Source organism: Ailuropoda melanoleuca, chromosome 18 (genome assembly GCF_002007445.2).
Source record: "Ailuropoda melanoleuca isolate Jingjing chromosome 18, ASM200744v2, whole genome shotgun sequence".
Classification (NCBI taxonomy): domain Eukaryota; kingdom Metazoa; phylum Chordata; class Mammalia; order Carnivora; family Ursidae; genus Ailuropoda; species Ailuropoda melanoleuca.
In genome coordinates, this window is record NC_048235.1 from 17,859,961 (window position 1) to 17,879,089 (window position 19,129).

The following is a 19,129-nucleotide window of genomic DNA, read 5'->3' on the forward strand; positions in this document are numbered from 1 at the left end:
TGCATGGTGCACTGGGTGTTACACGCAACTAATGAAGCATCGAACTTTGCATCGGAATCCGGGGATGTACTACTCTATGGTGACTAACATAATATAATAAAAAAAAATCATTAAAAAAAAACTAGGAAGATCGGTAGGGGAAGAAAGGGATAAAGAAAGGGGGGTAATCAGAAGGGGAATGAAGCATGAGAGAGTATGGACTCGAAATTAACTGAGGGCTTCAGGGGGAGGGGGTGGGGGAATGGGATAGGCTGGTGATGGGTAGTGAGGAGNTTTCTCTCATCTATGGAACATAAGAACTAGGATGATCGGTAGGGGAAGAAAGGGATAAAGAAAAGGGGGGTAATCAGAAGGGGGAATGAAACATGAGAGACTATGGACTATGAGAAACAAACTGAAGACTTCAGAGGGGAGGGGGGTGGGGGAATGGGATAGACTGGTGATGGGTAGTAAGGAGGGCACGTATTGCATGGTGCACTGGGTGTTACACGCAACTAATGAAGCATCGAACTTTGCATCGGAATCCGGGGATGTACTACTCTATGGTGACTAACATAATATAATAAAAAAAAATCATTAAAAAAAAACTAGGAAGATCGGTAGGGGAAGAAAGGGATAAAGAAAGGGGGGTAATCAGAAGGGGAATGAAGCATGAGAGAGTATGGACTCGAAATTAACTGAGGGCTTCAGGGGGAGGGGGTGGGGGAATGGGATAGGCTGGTGATGGGTAGTGAGGAGGGCACGTATTGCATGGTGCACTGGGTGTTTTACGCAACTAATGAAGCATCGAGCTGTACATCAGAAACCAGGGATGTACTGTATGGTGACTAACATAATAAAAAAACATTAAAAAAAAAAGAAAGAAAATAATGCATTTAGTATGAAACAACATTAAAAAGTTAAATTTTAATTAAAGTATTTTAATGTAAGTGGTATGGCAATATAATAACCAAAGTGAGAAAACAATTTCTGAGTGTGAGTATATATTTAGTGGTTGACATATATGGCATGTTTTACATAATTTTTATCATTTGTCTTTGTTTAAACAGGAGAGCCAAATTGAAAGCTGATAGATACTGCAAATGAACAGAACTGTGTTTCTTTCTTCTCCTATTTGTTTTTTTCTGAATAAAATAATCAGTTAAAGTGTTTTTACAGAGCTCTTGAGCTGTTATGGAATTACTGCTGACCTAGTAGCTAGTTTAAACAAGATTAATCAAGAATAATCGAGATTCCCCACGGGTATACTTTTTAGTTAACTGCAGTGTTTCACATGGAATTGAAACAGAGTACACACTGAACATGCCATAGAATTTTCTAGATTTTCTGTCATAAAGCATGAGATGCTACTTTGTGAACCTTGTGTTTCTTGTGCAGCTTATAGAATCTCTTATTGCTTTACAGTCTTACTTTATATTACTTTATGCCATTGATGCTTAATTGGGACCTTTAAAAGGAAGTTAGAAGCTCTCAACCCAGTCAACAAGGCTTTGATTCTGCCTCCTGAATGTTGCCCAAGTCACACAAGCCAGATATCAGACAAAGTGTCTGGAAAAAGAGAAAGAAATCAGGTATTAGGCAGTGAGATGGGAACAGGAAACATGACAAAAGAGCAGGCAGGCTCACAACAGAGAATAAGAGTAAAATTGGGAAAATTCCCTACTTAGAGCACTTTAGCCACAATGTATCTGTATGTAATGCTTTTGTCCTCACCTGTGGAAAAGGACAGGATAGGATGAGAACGAACTATTCAAGAGGTTCAGATACCACATGTTGCTGAGGTTGGCTGTGTTGAGACACCTTTATTCCTAGCCTGTGTCTTTCTGAATTCCTGAACACAGTATTCCAGATGTCGTCTAACCCTGTGGAGTGTTCCAGAATCCAGGTCGTGTATCAGATGCCTGGGCTTCACCACTGGAAAGTCTGCTTCAGAAGGACCAAGTCTGGCTGATGCATCTGTGTGTTTTTATGATTTCCCACTGATGATGCACAGCCAGGATTGAGACCTGACCTAAGGTGCCAGACCTGTCTAGTTCTCAGCCTTTGTATTCCATCGGTCACTAGCTCTGGAATTACACGGCCCCTCTACAGCAAGGAAGCTAAGCTACCAATATCAGCCTTATAAAGGAGCTCTTGCTGTAAATCTAGTCCTAACTTGACATTCCAGTTTCAGTAGCTGGATATCCCCCCATCTTGTGTTCTTCTTCCTCTGATCCTTAGGCTAGGAACATGCTTACTACTCAGATCTGCCAAAGCAGTGGTTCTCAACCAGGGACTGATGTGCCTCTCAGAGGACATTGTACAATGTCTGGAGACATATTTGGTTGTCACAGCTGGGAGAGGGGGTGCTACTGGCATGGCAGGGTTACAGACTAGGAATGCTGCTACATCCTACAATGCACAGGACAGCAGCCCCCCACAACAAAGAATTTTCCAGCCCAAAATGCTAACAGCCAAGTTTCTGACACCTGCCTAGGACCTCGTCTGTTCCTTATTTTGCCAGCTCCCAGCCCCTAAAATAAACAGTAGTTCAAATTTATCACCTAAGGTACCTGTAGATTTTCAAGACCTACCCATAAAGATGCCAGCTTATTAAGTCCAGGACTTTGTCCTAGAATTGACATTTTAAAGAGCAGACCAGGTAATTCTGAACCAAGTGATCTGAACTGTACTTTGAGAAACACTACCCTCAAGAGATTGAAGTCTTGCCTCCAATAGTAGCTTGGTACCTGAGACTATCCGCCAGCTAACTGATTTCCCTGGGACAAGCATTCTTTCTGCCTCAGTTTCTGAATATAGTGCATTCCTGGATTCCCTGTCACCATACTCACCCTCATGCTCCCCCAGGTCTTGTCCCGTTCCAGAAAGCAGAACTAATTACAGGTCCTGACAGTTGGGAACATACAGGTTAAAAATATGCACTGCCTGCCCCCATAGAGTTTATGCGCTACTGAAGGAGGACAGCAATAAAAAATCGCAGGTAATAGAGAAGTGCTTCCCCATTTCTATCATTGCACTTCTCCAACCCCCATTACAGCACTAAAGGTACTCGGGCAGAGTGACAGGAGTCAAGAATAAATCCATCTAAATATTGTCATCTGTTCCACACTTCTCTTCTCTTCTCTTACAAAAGGATGTCGTGAAAAACTTTTCTTTTTTTTAAAGATTTTATTTATTTATTTGAGAGAGAGAGACAGCCAGCGAGAGAGGGAACACAGGCAGGGGGAGTGGGAGCAGAAGAAGCAGGCTCCCAATGGAGGAGCCTGATGTGGGGCTCGATCCCAGAACGCAAGGATCACGCCCTGAGCTGAAGGCAGACACTTAACGACTGAGCCACCCAGGCGCCCCGTGAAAAACTTTCTTTAAAGCACTGTCAAAATCGAGATGCATTCTGGTCAAGCATTCCCCTGATTTACCAGTCCAGTAGCTGTGTCAAAAAGGCTTTATATATAATAAAAACAATAACCAAAGAAAAAGGTCCCTACATCCAACTTTTTTTGACTGCTCACATTTCCGATAATTTCAATTGTTCTTATCTTCAAATTCACTGAATCACTTTTTTACCGTCTCCAGATTTTTAAATTTCAGACATTATTTTTCACTTCTAGAATCTATTTGATCCTATTGTTGTTAATACTTTCTATTTTTGCTGAAATTTCCTATCCATTTATTGCTTTCCTGTCCATTTATTTCTTTGTTTTGGGGCAGAGTTATAATAGCTGCTTAAAAATCCTTGTCTACTTATTCCAACATCTGGGCCTCCACTGATGGTCTTTTGAGTATGTTTCTTCATATAGCTGATTAATTATATTCTGGACATTATGAATACTACATTATAGAAACTGTGCATTCTGTGGTGTTGTTCCGAAGAATTTTTATTTTTTATGTTTAGTAGGCAGTTAACTTGGTTGTTCTGAAGCTCCAAATTCTGTCCCCCCTATGGTGGGCAACAGCTGAAATATCTGTTCAGTTATTTTTGTTTTAGCTGGGCTTCTTGAAGTCAGCCCCAAGGATGTGGAGTTCGGAGATCACTGAGAGATTTGGGCAGTGTGGCTACTACCTTCTGTGGCTCTCTCCTTTTTAGGATTTCCTTCTCACTTTCCAGACTCTTTGGTCACTCTGAACTCTGATTCCTCAGCTAGTAATGACTTAAGCTTTCTGTATGAGTTTTAATTACTCTTAGTGGCATGGGGTCTGCCCTAAGTTGAAAAGATGTTAAAAATACATTTCCCCTCTTACTAGTGTTAAGTCCCCTCAAGTTTCTGCATGTTTTTGGTCACTCTCCATTACCTTTAGATAATTTTTAACGTTTTATCCAAAGTTTAATTGTGTGTGTGTGTGAGAGGGCTGGTCTAGCACAAGCTACTCCATCCACCATGACCTGCTCAAACTCTCATTAGTTTCTTGCCCTCTCCTCCCCCAGTTAAGGACCTGCCTGGGCTTTCCTGGATACAGATACAAAACTCTAACATTCTCCAGATAGAAGTTAATCATAAATGAAAATATTCATACCTCTTAAGATAAGCCTGAATTCCAAAACTGAACTCATCATACCTGATGGCCCAGTACCCATCCAAATACCATGTAGTCCCAGTCTACATGCCAGTCAGTCCATGGCTTCAACTCACTATTCTAGCAGGAATTATATTTTTTCAGTTATTCTAAATGCTTAAGATAGAAGAACATATTAAAACATTCTACCATATTTCATTAACCAAATTAGTAAGACAGGAGTGCTTTTATAACTGTGACTTTCTCTTCATGATACTTTTTTAAATGACATTGTCATAACATTAGCCTGAGGGCCTTAATACAGGTAGCCTCTATTATAATTTTTTCAGGCTCACTCCTGTTGAAATCCATTTCATTTAATGAAAAGATTAGAAATAAAATGTAAAAAAAAAAAATTCCACAACTGTATTTCCCCTTTCCTCACCCACCTGTTAGCTTACAGTTTATTTTAAAATGCATATTTCATTAAGGGTACCTGATGGTTGTTAAGGCAGGTTTTGCTTTATGACGTTTCCTGTGTACTTCACCCCAGGAAAATCTCTGACACTATTTGGCGTATTTCTGTTTAATTTTTTGCCACTGGACTACTTCCCTTAAATATTACTGAGGCTTATTTTCTATGATGGAAAAACAATATGCTGTCTTTCTATTTAGTTTTGTGTTTCAGTGCTGCTCTTGTATTTCATAAAGGATAAATTTTCAGAGAGCATAGCCAGGACTTATAAATTAAGATCTGCAGGTGTTTATTTTTCTTACCGTGTTTTGCAAATCTAATGAGGTTTTGCAATCCTGTTCTGAGTGCTGCTAGTAGAGAAAAAGGGGTGTAGCACTACTTGTTAGTGTTTAGTTTTCCATCATGCAATTTCCTAATTCTGGTCCTTAGAAACTAAGTGGAACTGTAAGGAAGAGAACAAAGATAACAAAGCACACCTCACTACTCCTTTAAAAAGGTGAAAACCTGAATATAAGTATATGCCAAGGTAAGGAATCAAGTCATGACCTCTATTAGTTCTCTAACTACCACCTGACAAAATTAAGTGGTATAGCTAGTCAATCATACAAGGAAAAAAAAAAAAAGGCAAGGTTTTAAGCTCCTAATGTCTTATTTATTCTTTTTCTTTATTATTCTTTATGTAAGTATTAGTACCTATTTTTTTATTCTGCGGCTAAATATATTCCACCAAAGGTTTTTTGTTTGTTTGTTCTGTATTGTTTTTTAACTGGTAGCAGAAAATCCCCAGGGATAAACGGGATGTACCTAGATTCTGGAGAACTTAAAATTAAGATAATAGTTTAGCAGCCCACCAGCATTCATTCAGCTTGATATTACCTGTGTATATAAAATGACTTTCTCAAATGTGGCGCTTATTTAGGAAAGACCAGTGGACTTCAGACCAACTTAGGCTGTTCTACAGCACCTCAACCCTAAATCCTAGTTTAGATCAGCTTCCACAGCAGCAGGAATGTTTTTCAATTTCCTATTGTGTAGAAAAATAATTTCCCTATCTGTTTACAGAAACAGAACCTTCTTCCATGTTCCCTTGTTCTTCATTTTTAGTCCAAAAATCCTCTATAGAAAGCCTTCTACATATCCCATCACTGCTGCTTTTTCCTCTCCACCTGTGACTACCAACTTTGTTTTTCCATGTTCCTTTAACTACTCTAGCCTCATTCCACACCAGTGTGCCCTTTCCATACTATAGGAAAATGGACAACGGTTTAAGCATTTAACAGAAGGGTAAACAAAAAGTTCTAATAGACATATCTTCTCTTGGCTCTCCCATGAAAATGCCCCTTCCGATTTTTTTCCACTCTGAATTCAGCTCTCATTCCAGTGCATCCAGAGTTGGAGAATCATATACCATGGCCCCAAGTACCAGTTTTGAAACTTCTCATTATCCCCACGCATCAGCTCAGGCTTCGAAGCACATACCATCCACACCCATTTCCACTGCAATTCTGCACTGCTTTTCTTCAGTGTCCTGCCCACCTGAAGTCTGGCTCATAGTCCTGTCTTCCTGGAGGCTCCCATCTCGGTTTCATTGACTCCAGCATTCACACTATTGTGACTTCTTTCATCTTCCTTAAAAAATTCTGTCCCCTCAGCTCAGCTGATCTTTTACTCCACCTTAAATTAACTATAGACCAGCTGGGTTAAATGTGCTCCACTGTCTTCTGAGATTGGAAATCCTGATCTCTATCTGAATGACCCTCCAAGAGCATCCGTTTACCCAGTGCACTTTTCATTTAAAATGTTTTGAAATATTCGTTCTCAGTTCCAAGCCCTCTCTGTTATTAATAGATTTAATTTTCTTGAAGTTAGTTTTATTTCTAAATCTAATAAATTATTCTTTTTAATACATTATATTATTTACTAGTTGCTGCATTCATAGAACATAAAGTATCATTTCCCAATTCAATACTAACATTTTCCTATATAACAAATACATTAGTTCTAAGAAATTCCACATCTTGCCCAGTTCCAACAGTAAACAGGCTCCATAGTTTTCTCTTTAATATTAGAAAATAACTGATCAATTTACCATGTGGTGTAAATAAGAAATGAAAGATGAAGAGTCATCTCACATGTCTGAGAACACATTCTCTCTTCTTTCTTCTTTCTCCTCCCACCCCCATTGTCGCAGCTCCTACCCAGAAGTTGAGGAGAACGGTGCTGATACACCAACTATTTAACTGCATAGAGTCGCAATTGAACAAGTACTAAATGCACTGACTTCTTTCTTCCTTTCTGACTCTCTTTCTCCTGGGATTTTTCACCTCACTCATTTTAAACCCAAGGGAAGTAGGGGAATTTGACCTTGATTTTATAGAACCAGGGCTTCTACTTTTAGTAGTGTGACAGCTTAGATACTATGAATGGTACTCCTTAATAAAACAACTAGTAGACTGGATAAAATATTTGTAAATATCTTTTGAAACATCACTCATCCACATAAAAGAAAGGAATTTATAGATAAGAAAGGGAAAGCAGGAACGTCAGAGGCCAATGAGTACCAAGCTCACTCTCACCTAAAAATTTCTGCCAAATCCTGGAGACTTTGGGCTTTGGCTTTGACAGGAGCCCAAGAAATGGGATGTAGGAGGCTGTATTCATCCACGAGTGACTACAAAGGGCTATACTTTCAAGAATAACAGTGAATGAGAAATAAATCTTATTGCACAAATGGGTACAAAGAAATGTTTTCTTTTTTTTGGCACTAAGTAGAATGGAAGGGAAAAGCATCTTCCCTTGAGATGTAACCATAAGCTGGCTACAGATGGGTTTGTGATTCAAAGTCACGCTACTTATTTAAAAAGAAAAAAATAATCTCAAGGAGATAATTCAATTTGAAATGGTCTCAGTTGGTTCTGTTTTTCTGACCTTAAAATAAATCCTACCAAAAAAATTTTTCAAAGAAAATAAGCAGCTCACAGTCGGAGTTAAAAATACACAGAGAGGGGCGCCTGGGTGGCGCAGTCGTTGGGCGTCTGCCTTCGGCTCAGGGCGTGATCCCGGAGTCCTGGGATCGAGCCCCACATCAGGCTCCTCCGCTGGGAGCCTGCTTCTTCCTCTCCCATTCCCCCTGCTTGTGTTCCCTCTCTCGCTGTCTGTCTCTCTCTGTCAAATAAAAAAAAAAAAAATACACAGAGAAACAAAATACGATTAGGACAAAGAAAAACAAGTAGAAAAATTTAAAAATCTCAAATGTAGAATATTATCTATACTTAACATGTTTAAAGAAATAAAACTTCAGAATATAAGCAGGAAATTCCACATAATAAAAAGACTAAGCAGATATGAAAGAAAAAATGACTTCAAAGAATAAAAACTAAAAATTCAGTGGGTGCATTAAACATCAAGCCAAGCCAGAAAGAATTAAAAAACTAGAATATATCTGAATAAGTGGCCCCAAGTACAGCTTACGCAGACAAGGAGACGGACTATATGATGAAATAAAGGTCAAGAGAGACACAGAACATGATGAAAATGTCTAACATATGTCCGATTGAAGTATAAAAAGAAGGTAACAGAATGGGAAAGGGGTAATAACGGTAATGACTGAGAATTTTTGAGACATAAGATCTTGGAATCCCAGTGAATCCCAAGTATAATTAAGATAGACACTTCAACACAGGGTGATGAAACTGCAGAACTACATAAAAAATATTCATCTTAAAAACGGCTAGAAAATAAAGAGTATTCACTCCAAAAGTGTGTCAGTTCAGCAGATTGCTGGCTTCTCACCAGCAGATATGAAGCCAAAAGACAGCAGCAGAGTATCTTCCATGAGCTGAGACAAATAATTGTCATCCTAGAAATTATCTTCCAGTAGTAAGGCAAACAAAACAAAACCCACTAAAGCAAAATGAAGGTATTTTTGAGATAAAAGTTGAGAGAATTTAACACCAATAGATCATTATTAAAAGAAATTACAACAGAGAAAGCCTAGGCAGAAGGAAAATTATCCCAGAAGGAAGGTCAGAGATGTGAGAAGAAATGTCAAGCAAAGATATCAAAGATAATAATGGGTAAACTAAGCAAAACTGTATTTAAAAAACAGTAATACTTAATTTGTAAAAGGGACGTTAAAACTAAGTATTAGGCAAAATAGCATGCTGTTGACAGAGGGAGATTGGACAAACTATCATAAGGTCTTAGATTTGTTCAAGAGGACAGAAAAAAAATGTTAACTTTATATTCTATTAAGTAGGCAAATTAAAATACGTAGGGTAACAAGTGAAAGAAGAGACAAAGACCGTATATTCTCCAACAAAAAGAGGGGGGGAAATTAATCCAAAAGAAATTTAAAAAGGAAAAGAAAGGGATGCCTGGGTGGCTCAGTTGGTGAAGCGTCTGCCTTTGGCTCAGGTCATGATTCCAGGGTCCTGGGATAGAGCCCCCGCATTGGGCTCCTTGGTCGGTTGGGAGTCTACTTCTCCCTCTGCCTGCTTCTCCCCCCGCTTGTGCTTGTGCTCTGACAAATAAATAAAAGAAATTTAAAAAATAAATAAAATGAGAAGAAATTTAAAAAAGAAAAAGGTGGAAAGCATATAACAACAGAAATCAATGTAAAAATATTAGTCATCAAAATGAATGTAAATTTGTCAAGCACTCCAAAATTTTTCAATCACATTTTTATTTTATCTTATTAAAGATTTATTTATTTGAGAGAGAGTGCATGCATATGCACTTGTGAGTGGGGGGAGGGGCAGAGGGAGAGACTCTTCAAGCAGACTCCTTGCTGCAGAGCCTTATATCCCATGAGATCATGACCTGAACTGAAACCAAGACTCAGATGCTTAACTGACTAAGCCACCCAGGTGCCCCTCAATCGTAATTTTAAATGTCAAGGAAAAATTGTTTAAAGACACATAAGAATTCAGGAAAATCAATGAATGGAGAAAAGATATTCTAACAAAAAAAGTTACAGCTATGTTAATTATAAATTCTAAAGAAATTACTATATAAATAAATCAGGTTACTATATAATGATAAAAAAAGACATTTCGCTTTGAACATAAAACAATTCTAAACTTATGTGCATCTAATAACATCAAAATATACAAGTAAAAATTGAGAACTATGTAGAGAAACAGGAAGATCTACCATAACATAGAGCTCTAAATAATAGAGCAGACAAAACTCAGAATTGAATGTCATAATCATAAAATGTGACCTACAAGATACGTTAACAACACTTTACATAAGAGGACTGATATTTTTTCAGGCATTTGGAACATGCAAAAATTGGACTCCTACTTAGCCATAAAGTTAGCCTCCAAAAATAAAAAAAGGGAACAACAAAGACCATATATTCTGCAAAATGCACTGAATTATTTAGAAATCCTAAAAAAAGGATGACTTACAGAGTTAAATGATACTTAGTGAGTGATGCCTCTTATCTATATACAGTTGTCTCCTTTGGAGTTTTATATAAAAGGCTACTAATTTCTTTACCATCTTCCAATATACTTGCCGTAAAGGAGATACATACCATATAGAGAAAAACATCAAAAATGCAGAAACTACTCCCTCCTGGAATATATATTATCGAAATCAACACAGAGCTAAGGAAGATAGAAAGTTGAAGCACAAATAGAGTGTTTTTAAAAGATAAATCTAAAATTTTACACATTTGAAAAATGTGAGAGTCCTCAGAAGACAACTGGTAACTTTAACCTATATATATCTTGAACTTGCTAAACGGGTAGACGTGGGCAGCATTAACTTATTGCTGTTTATTTTACCACAAATACATAAGAACTCCTGATGATGTGATACTAGTGCATGGGTCAGTGTCTGGCAATTTCCAGTGTAGTACTCTTTCGAGGACTTTGGCTACGAATGGAGGAGAATGACATTAGCAACAGGATCTAAGGGAGACTTTATTCCTAACATAGAGGAGATCTGAGTATGTTTAAATGCTAATGTCAAGAAGTCAAGAGATAAGAAGAGGTTAGAAATGCAAGAGAGAGGACATAATTTATAGCATGGTATTCCTTAAAGGAAGCAGAGGTGAGAACCTAGAAGACAAGTGATGAGATTGGACTTAAATAGCAAGGACTCACTCTCCATTGTGGCAGAATTAGAAAGGTTAGGGATAGGTACAGATCCGTAGGAAGATTTGGTGGCAGAGAATTGAAGTTGTTCCCTTCTGAAATTTTCTCCATGAAGAAGAAGATAAGGTAATCTAGGAGTAATGCATGAAATAGTAGAGGATCAAAGTTTTGGGAAGAGGGTTTGAAAGAGTTGTTAAGGAACAGGTAAAGTGCATGAGAATCACAGATTTGCTACATAGTATTAAGGACCCAGAAGATTTTTATAATGATTTTATAATGATACTTATTCAGTTGAGCAGAACTCAGCAGCCTAGGTGTGTGTATACAGAAGATATAGATAGTTGTATTCATGCAGGGTTGGGTTTTTACAGGACAGGTAATAAAAGGACAAAAAGCAAAAACCGTCTCAGATATTGGCAAGGGGGGGTAGTGAAATGATGGACCATGGAATCAAAGCTGGGGAGGGGAGGATAGCAAGAAAGCAGTGAGGCTGATAGATGGGAAGAAAGCAGATAGGCTGATAAAAGCAAAGACCCTCAAGGAATAAGGGTAACTGAATGAACAATCTATAGAGAGCTAGGAGGTTAGTCCAGGCTCTAGATACAGCTGTTTGTGTATAAGATAGGTGTCTTCCATTATAGGTCTTTTTAATAGAATATATCAGAACTATGGACTTACATATGGTTTTGCGATCTGGCCTAGGAATTTAGTGTAGTGGTTAGGTTTACCTGAAATCAGAAAACCTAAGCATAGTTACTTACGCTAAGTCTCAGATTTCTCAACCATAGATGGGAATAATAACAGCACTTCCTTCATATTTGTATGGAAAATGCATATTGATTTCCAAACACCCATCTTAAAAACTTCTGGAAAAAATCCATTTGTAACGTGGTGATTCCTTACATAATTTTAGTTACCACTTGGCATATGATATTAATGCAGTTCCTTTACTTTATTCAACAAATATTTATTTGTTATTGGGTGCTATGATGTGTTAGACACTGTTCTAGGTGCTAAGACTAAGCAATAAACAAGAAAATCCCTGCCTTCAGGAGACAGATGCAAAACATAAAGGAAACAGGTATAACAGCAGGTGGTGATGATGTCTGGAGTCAGGTTAAATGGGAAAAAGGAGGATAAGGAATACCTGTGGAGTCTTATATATGATGCTGTAGGAAGGCCTCCCTAATAAAGGACTATGTGAGCATTTGCATGAACCACAGAGATATCTGTGAAAGAACATTCTGCACAGAGGGAGCAGTTAGTACTAAGTTTTTCAAGTGAAGCCTATTTGACACATTTGAAGTCTGTAAAGAAGATGAATGTAGCTACAGCATCATGAAAATAGGCAAAGCTGGAAGAATATGAAATCAGAGAAGTAGCAGGTTAGCCAGATCCTAACACTGGCTTTCATTCTGAGTGAGGCAGGAAGTCACTGGAGGCTTTTGAGGAGAGGAGTGACATGATATGATTTATGTGGAGATTTGATGGTGGGGAAAAGCAGAGATACCAATTACAAGGCTATTAAAATAATCCAGATGAGAGTAACTTGGACAAAGGCAGAAGTGGAACTGGTAAGAAGTGATCAGATTCTCCATATATTTTGAAGGTAGAGCCCAAAGGATTTGCTGGTGTACTGGGTATGTGGTAAGAAAGAGAAAAGCCAAAGGTAACTAACTAACTATAAGGTCTTTGGTCTAAGCAAACTAGAAAATGAAATTGCCATTTATTGAGATTGGGACAGTGTGGACTGGGATAGAGAAAATAAAGAGTTCATTTTTAGGCGTGATAAGCTTAAGATGTCTATAACATATCCCAAGTAGATGATATTGAGAAGACAAACAGATAGAGGTCTGAGCTGGTAACATGAACTTGAGAGTCATCAAACTAGAGAAGGCATTGACATCATGATATTGGACGAGAGCATACAAGGAGAGAGCATAGGAAAAGAAGAAAAGACATCTGAAGACAGGGCCACCCCACATATAGAGGTCAGTTGATGAGAACAAACCAACAGAATATTCAAGATGTGCCAGTGAGGAAGAATCAAAAGACAGTGGTATTTACAAGCAAAATGAAGTAAAATGTCCAATGTCTGAGATACAAATGTGGAATTGGGCATTTGAAGTAAAACAGAGGCCAAGAACATCGTAAGAGAAGAAGTCAAGAAACCAGAGTATTATGAGGATTGTTTTTTGTGGATATTGCAATCACCAAGAATATTGAGAATCACATTAGAAAGAGTGACAGTGAGCCAGGCGTGAAAAATCTCCAAGGAACATGGAGGAGAAGCAGGAGCCAATATAGGCCTACAGATATCTACAGTGTGACGGCACCAGCTTGCAATTCAAGTCAAATAATTGTGAATATGTTGGGTGTTGGTAATAATAGGCTGGCCATGTGAAAGTGTTGATGTTTAACTACTTTTTAACTTACAAAAATGGTGATTTCATATGGTTCGCTCTCATAACTGAACATATATAAAATATATCTGAATTGTGATTGACTTCATAGGGTGATATAGATTAATGTTAGTGCCGTTTTCTTTTTCAGCTGGAGACTCCCCGAGATCAGGAATTTGTATTTTACCACATGTGTTTCTTTCATAGCACTTAGGATGTGCTTGGTACTTTCAGCGGGTCACGTACTACGTCTTATACATAGCTTATTCCTATAATTGCTATTGCTGACTTCTGTTGTCATTTCAGGGTGATAATCATTCTCCTCACCTTCTGAGTTGAAAACAACTGAGAAATATACACAGGCATTAGATGGGGATCAATATCAGCTTTACTGCTGAGTAAACTGGAATAGAGAAAACACTTAGACCTGAGGCCGAGATGGGATCCCAAGTCTTTCTCCTCTGGAATGTATTCATGCACTCAGTCCCTTGACAAATGCAAACTGCTTCCCAGGGGCACAGCCAGTTTCTAACATGAGGGGAGTGAAGAGGGGAGGGTGAGGCTGGCCTGGGAGTAGCAGGCGCAAGTACTTACAAAAGGCTCCAGTCCTTGATTGCCTTCTCTCCACATCTCCCAGAAGCAGTCTTTTGTGCTTTCTTCAGAGTCTTCATAGCCATCTGAGAACACAGTGTTTTAAAACTTTGTTGGACAAGTGCCAGGTTTGGAAGATGTGGTCAAAGGCAGACTACTTCCCCTTCCACTCTTGTTACCCAGGGCTTGCTGCAGTGAGCTTACCGCTGTGAGCAAGCAGATCTCAATGAGAGAGCCAGAGAGGCCAGGCCACATGTGTGCAGTGACCCTTCCAGTATTTACCAATTAGGTAAGACACTCCTTTCCTAGGGACATGTGGATTGAAGGAATTTGAGAGAAAGGTGGATGTTTTCTCCCCAGAGCATCTGATGATAGATGCAGGTTTTGTGAAGCCTGAAGCTTACACAATTTGGATAGTCCTCTTTAAGAAAAAGCATATAAAATTACAAGTGTGAAATTAGGTAGAAAGTTTGGAAGAGGCCTGAGCAAGTGAAGGTCTTGAAACTTAAGCATTATAGCTTTACAGTAAATCCTCCTGTGCTCTTGAGAAGGTAGCAATACCTGTTTCAATACGTGCATTAGTTAGGATGCTCTCGGACATAAACTTGCAAGCAAACCATCTTGAACTAGCTTAACTCATAAAGAAGCGTGGTGGCCCACATTAATGAAGAGTCCCACTGTTGGACAGGCTCCACAGTTGATCTAGCAGTGTAACAATGTCGTAACGACCCAGTTTCTTTCCATCTCTCCTCTGTGCTGTCCACAGTATCTATTCCTCCCTAGGCAGGCCCCTTCAAGTTCACAGCATGAATGCCAGTAGCAATGAGGACTACTAGCTCTCTTTTTCTTGTTAGAAGATAAAGGACAACTTCAATCACAGAGCACAACCTTGAACTTCAAAAAATGGCCTGTTGAATTCAAGAGTCTAAATGATTAAGGCCAGAGCCAAGCACTGTGGCAAGAAGGATAGGGCAACCTTAATGTCAGGCCAACCAGGGCCCACGTCCAGAGATAAGGATAAGGATATGGCCTATCCAGATCATGTGGCTGCTGCATACTGGAGTGGAACTGAGGTTGGTGAAACAGCTACAATATTAAACCAGAGGTGAGAGCATGGAATAATAATCTAAATGTTCTGAAAGCTTTCAAGATACTCATCTGATTTACATTTTCCCTTCCATTATCATTTTTCTCCACCATGAGACTGAAAGCCCCAGGAAGGCAGGGTCCATTTGTTCACTAGTTACCCAGCACTTAGCATAAGTGCTCAAAATGTATTGAGAGAATACATGAATTTACCATAAACTTATGAGAAACAACTGGCAGGAACATTAAATAGGTATCTCTAAGGGTTTACGTAAAAGGGAACTATATAAGAATATGAAATAAAAACAACAACAAAAGTAGAGATTATTGGATTTCAGCTCAATTAAATAGTTTTCAGGTCAGAATTATGTCTTATCAAAGAGAGTGGAAATAGGACAAAAAGATTTTTTTTAAGTGGCTCTTCATACTAACATGCCTGAGGTGTCAGAGATTCAGTAAGACATCAAAAATATTTCACAAAGAAACAAAGATAATTGCAAAGTGAAGGATAATTAAGATAATTATTTTATTTTGACATTATATAAGAAAGGAAAATTAGATTCAATGTGAGCACTGAGTTTGTAGTTGTGTAACAGAATGCCTTGAGCTGAATGTAATGATTTAACAGGTCCTTCTATATATGAGTAAAACACAAAGCAAGTAAAATCTTTTTAGTGTGATAAAGTTACTGGAGGAAAAGTATTGTGTAACAATTTTGCATGACCTCTGATTTCCCATTTTTCACATTTTTTATTCTCTAGAGTCCTACCTGAAAAGATGGACAATAGTCTAAGTTTGGAAACTCAGATTATGTTTTAAATATAGTAAGCCCTTTTTAAAATTAAACAACTCACTGGTAAATATTTCAGGTAAAAGGTTTATTTTTTGAACTGAAACATGTTTCTTGAATTTTTGAATATTCAGTTTTACTGAAGCAAGCCATACCTGTTCTGAGTAATGTGGTGTTATGTGCAGTAGAGTTCATTTAGGGTGGGGTGGTTAGATTGCAATGATTTTAAATCAAGGCTCCACCCCAGAAACCTAGGAATGTTAGTAGGAGATTTATAAAGGTCCACAGCTTGCCAAGAACTTCAGCTATTCTGATAAACAATTTGATTACTGATGCTGAGTCTTGCATACTAAACAGGTTATCCAAGTCTTAAACTTGATGCTTGTTGTGAAGATAGTATTTGAATCACCCTTCCCACCAACATGGTCATTTATTCGTAATTTAAATTAAACATTTAAATATACAAATGAATACATATTCATTTCCTGTGAATATGTCAGTATGCCATAAAGCATGGCAAAGTTTCCTATGACCACATGCCTCACCTTGACTTTCTGTACATTTCTAGTACTTAAGAATAGAGTAGGAAAAATTATGTCTACGAAAAAAATGTATAAAATGGTATATTTTGGAAAAATAGATTTAAAATTTTTTAATTTGAAAACAATCAACAGTATATAAAAGGCCTTTGAAAGTTGAATGCAAAATTGTGTGAAAATTGTGCCTAAGAATATTATGCCAGTTGACATAATTTTTTTCTGCATGAAGACTCTGATTTTGCAAGACCACTTAACCACCAACAGACATCCTCCCATAGAGGAAAAAAATATGTTTGGTGACATGTTTGAAGTGCCCTCAGTAGTATTTAAAGTGAATGATCTTCAAACCAAGTAGCTATTTATATACTAAAAGATGGGAATCCTCTACGTTTGCACACTGATTTTAAGGTCCCAGATAATTCAATATATTCACAGAGTGAAGCCCTCTTACAACGGCTTGTAATGGCCTATGTAATCTGCCTTACTACCCTTTCCGCTGGGACTTCATCCGCTTCTTCTCCCTTTCTTACTTCTGCTCTACCTACACTGACTTCCTTGCTGTAGCCAAACATGCCAGGCATTCTGTTTTTTAAGCCTTCCTCCCAGCTGCTCCCTCTGCCCGGAACACTACCTTAGACATCCGCCAGGAGAACTCTTTCACCTCCTTCAGTCTCAGCTTAGACTTTCTCAGTAATGCCTACCTCTCCTGTCCATCTTATTTAACATTGTGACTCTCCCCACTCATGATCCCCCTTACACTGCTTTTTCTCTACAACATTTATGACCCTGGAACATTCTATATACATTTTCTTATGTATTGTGTTTATCATGCATTTCTCATCTAGAATGTAAGCCTCATGAGAGAAGGACTTTTTTTGTTGCCTGCTTAACCCCAGTGTCTGAAGAAATGCTTGCTCATTGTACGCTGACAGTAAATATTTCTTGAATTAATGAACATTTCTATGACCTGCCTGCTTTGTGTTGAATCAGGAACCACTTTAATCATGTGACATGTTTCAAAGTCAAACTTCCTCAAAGACAGTGTGAAAATGAGCAAAGGAAATCCCATTTAAAATGGTGTTAGGGTAGTAAGGAGGGCACGAATTGCATGGTGCCCTGGGTGTTATATGCAACTAATGAATCATCGAATTTTACATAAAAAACCAGGGATGTACTGTATGGTGACTAACATGATATAATAAAAAATATTATTATTAAAAAAAATGGTGTTAGGAAGCCCAGAAGGGGGACTTCTCACACATACCACTTCCTACCTTTTACAGACCCCAGTAGGAAAAAGCATACCTTCCACAATAAGAAGTAGCTTACTTTATTACCCCTGTAACAGAAAGGGTGATTTCCTACTCTCCCAGCAATGACTCAGCCAATGAGAAGTCGCCACAAGGGAACTCTTGCTCTCCTCCAATGGACTCTGGATCCAAACAGCATTCAACTTAGACCTTTCCTCTATAAAAACAAGCCCCTCTTCTTTGTTCTCCCAACTTGCCTAGTTTGGCACAGTTTGAATGTCCTAGACTGCAATTACTCTGCTATTCTGAACAAACTTATTTTGCTGGCAAATTAACTATCTTAAGGTTGACAAGAAGATTGTTACCTACCCCCCCAATAACATTTTCATTTCCCAATCTCCAGCAAAAAGATTGATTCTTCTAAGGAAGTAACAGAAATGGGTAAAATTACAATTTCAAACACACAAGAAAAAAGAAATAAATGAAGATTTTGGTGATAATATGCTAAGTTTCATTAAGCATTAAAACAATGCTAGTAGGGATGTCTTAGAGACACAACCAGAAAGTGCAATCTGGGCGGAGGGGTTTCCTGTTGGACTTTAAGTAACATCCAACAGGGTGATCACGTCCATGGAAGGCATGAGTGACAAGCAATTAAATCTATGTGTTTTTCAGGTGCAGGCTAAACAACACTGAATACATTCCCTCCTCCAGGGTTTTGCTCAGGTCTGCCAACCTAAAGGTTCATGAGTTAGATGGAAACACACAGCTGCTCAATGGCTGAATACATCAGTGAAGGAAAATTTGCAGTTCTACCTGGTCATTTCACCTGTATTTAAGTCCAAGTAACTGAAACCTAGATTCTGAGACTTGTCACCTCTGCGGCGAATGCCTAAATGGGTAATTCATCGCTTGGAGTGTCCCCGGGTATTAGATTCCTGCCAACCCCTCTCCGCACCTAACACCTGAGCCCGCCCAGTGACCCCACGGCCTGGACGAACAAGCTCACTCACTTCAGGTCTGCTCTCCTCAGAAGGCAAAGATGGGTCGGGGTCTCCATGTCACACCACCGTGTTTTGAGACTCTTGTGAGTCCGGTCCGTTTCGTGGACGTTTGACACGGGGTAGCCTGAGTGCACACATCGCCCTGGGCCGACTGGGGACGTTGCACAGGTGGCACCAGGCCCAAAGTGGAGCGGGACCTCCCGCCCCAGTGTAGCCCGCGGGCGGGAAGGGAGGAGGTCCTGAGGTGGGCGCGGACGTCCACCGGGCACTACCCGGGGAAAAGTTCTTGCGCACCACCCGCCGGGGCGGGGCTCAGGCTCGGCCCAACCACTGCCCACGGGGAGGGGGGAGGCCCTACCAATATCGCAGTCCTAACGCGAGCGCCGATTTATAT

General features: G+C 39.0%; 1 long non-coding RNA gene across 1 annotated transcript; it reads right to left on the reverse strand.

The window, feature by feature from the left end:
- Nucleotides 1-8,084: 8,084 nt before the first annotated feature.
- Nucleotides 8,085-19,104, reverse strand: LOC105239545. The gene is made up of 3 exons (XR_858401.3): nucleotides 18,745-19,104; nucleotides 14,070-14,152; nucleotides 8,085-8,131 (listed from the first exon to the last, which is right to left on the reverse strand). It is a non-coding gene; the product is annotated as an uncharacterized LOC105239545 (long non-coding RNA).
- Nucleotides 19,105-19,129: the final 25 nt, after the last annotated feature.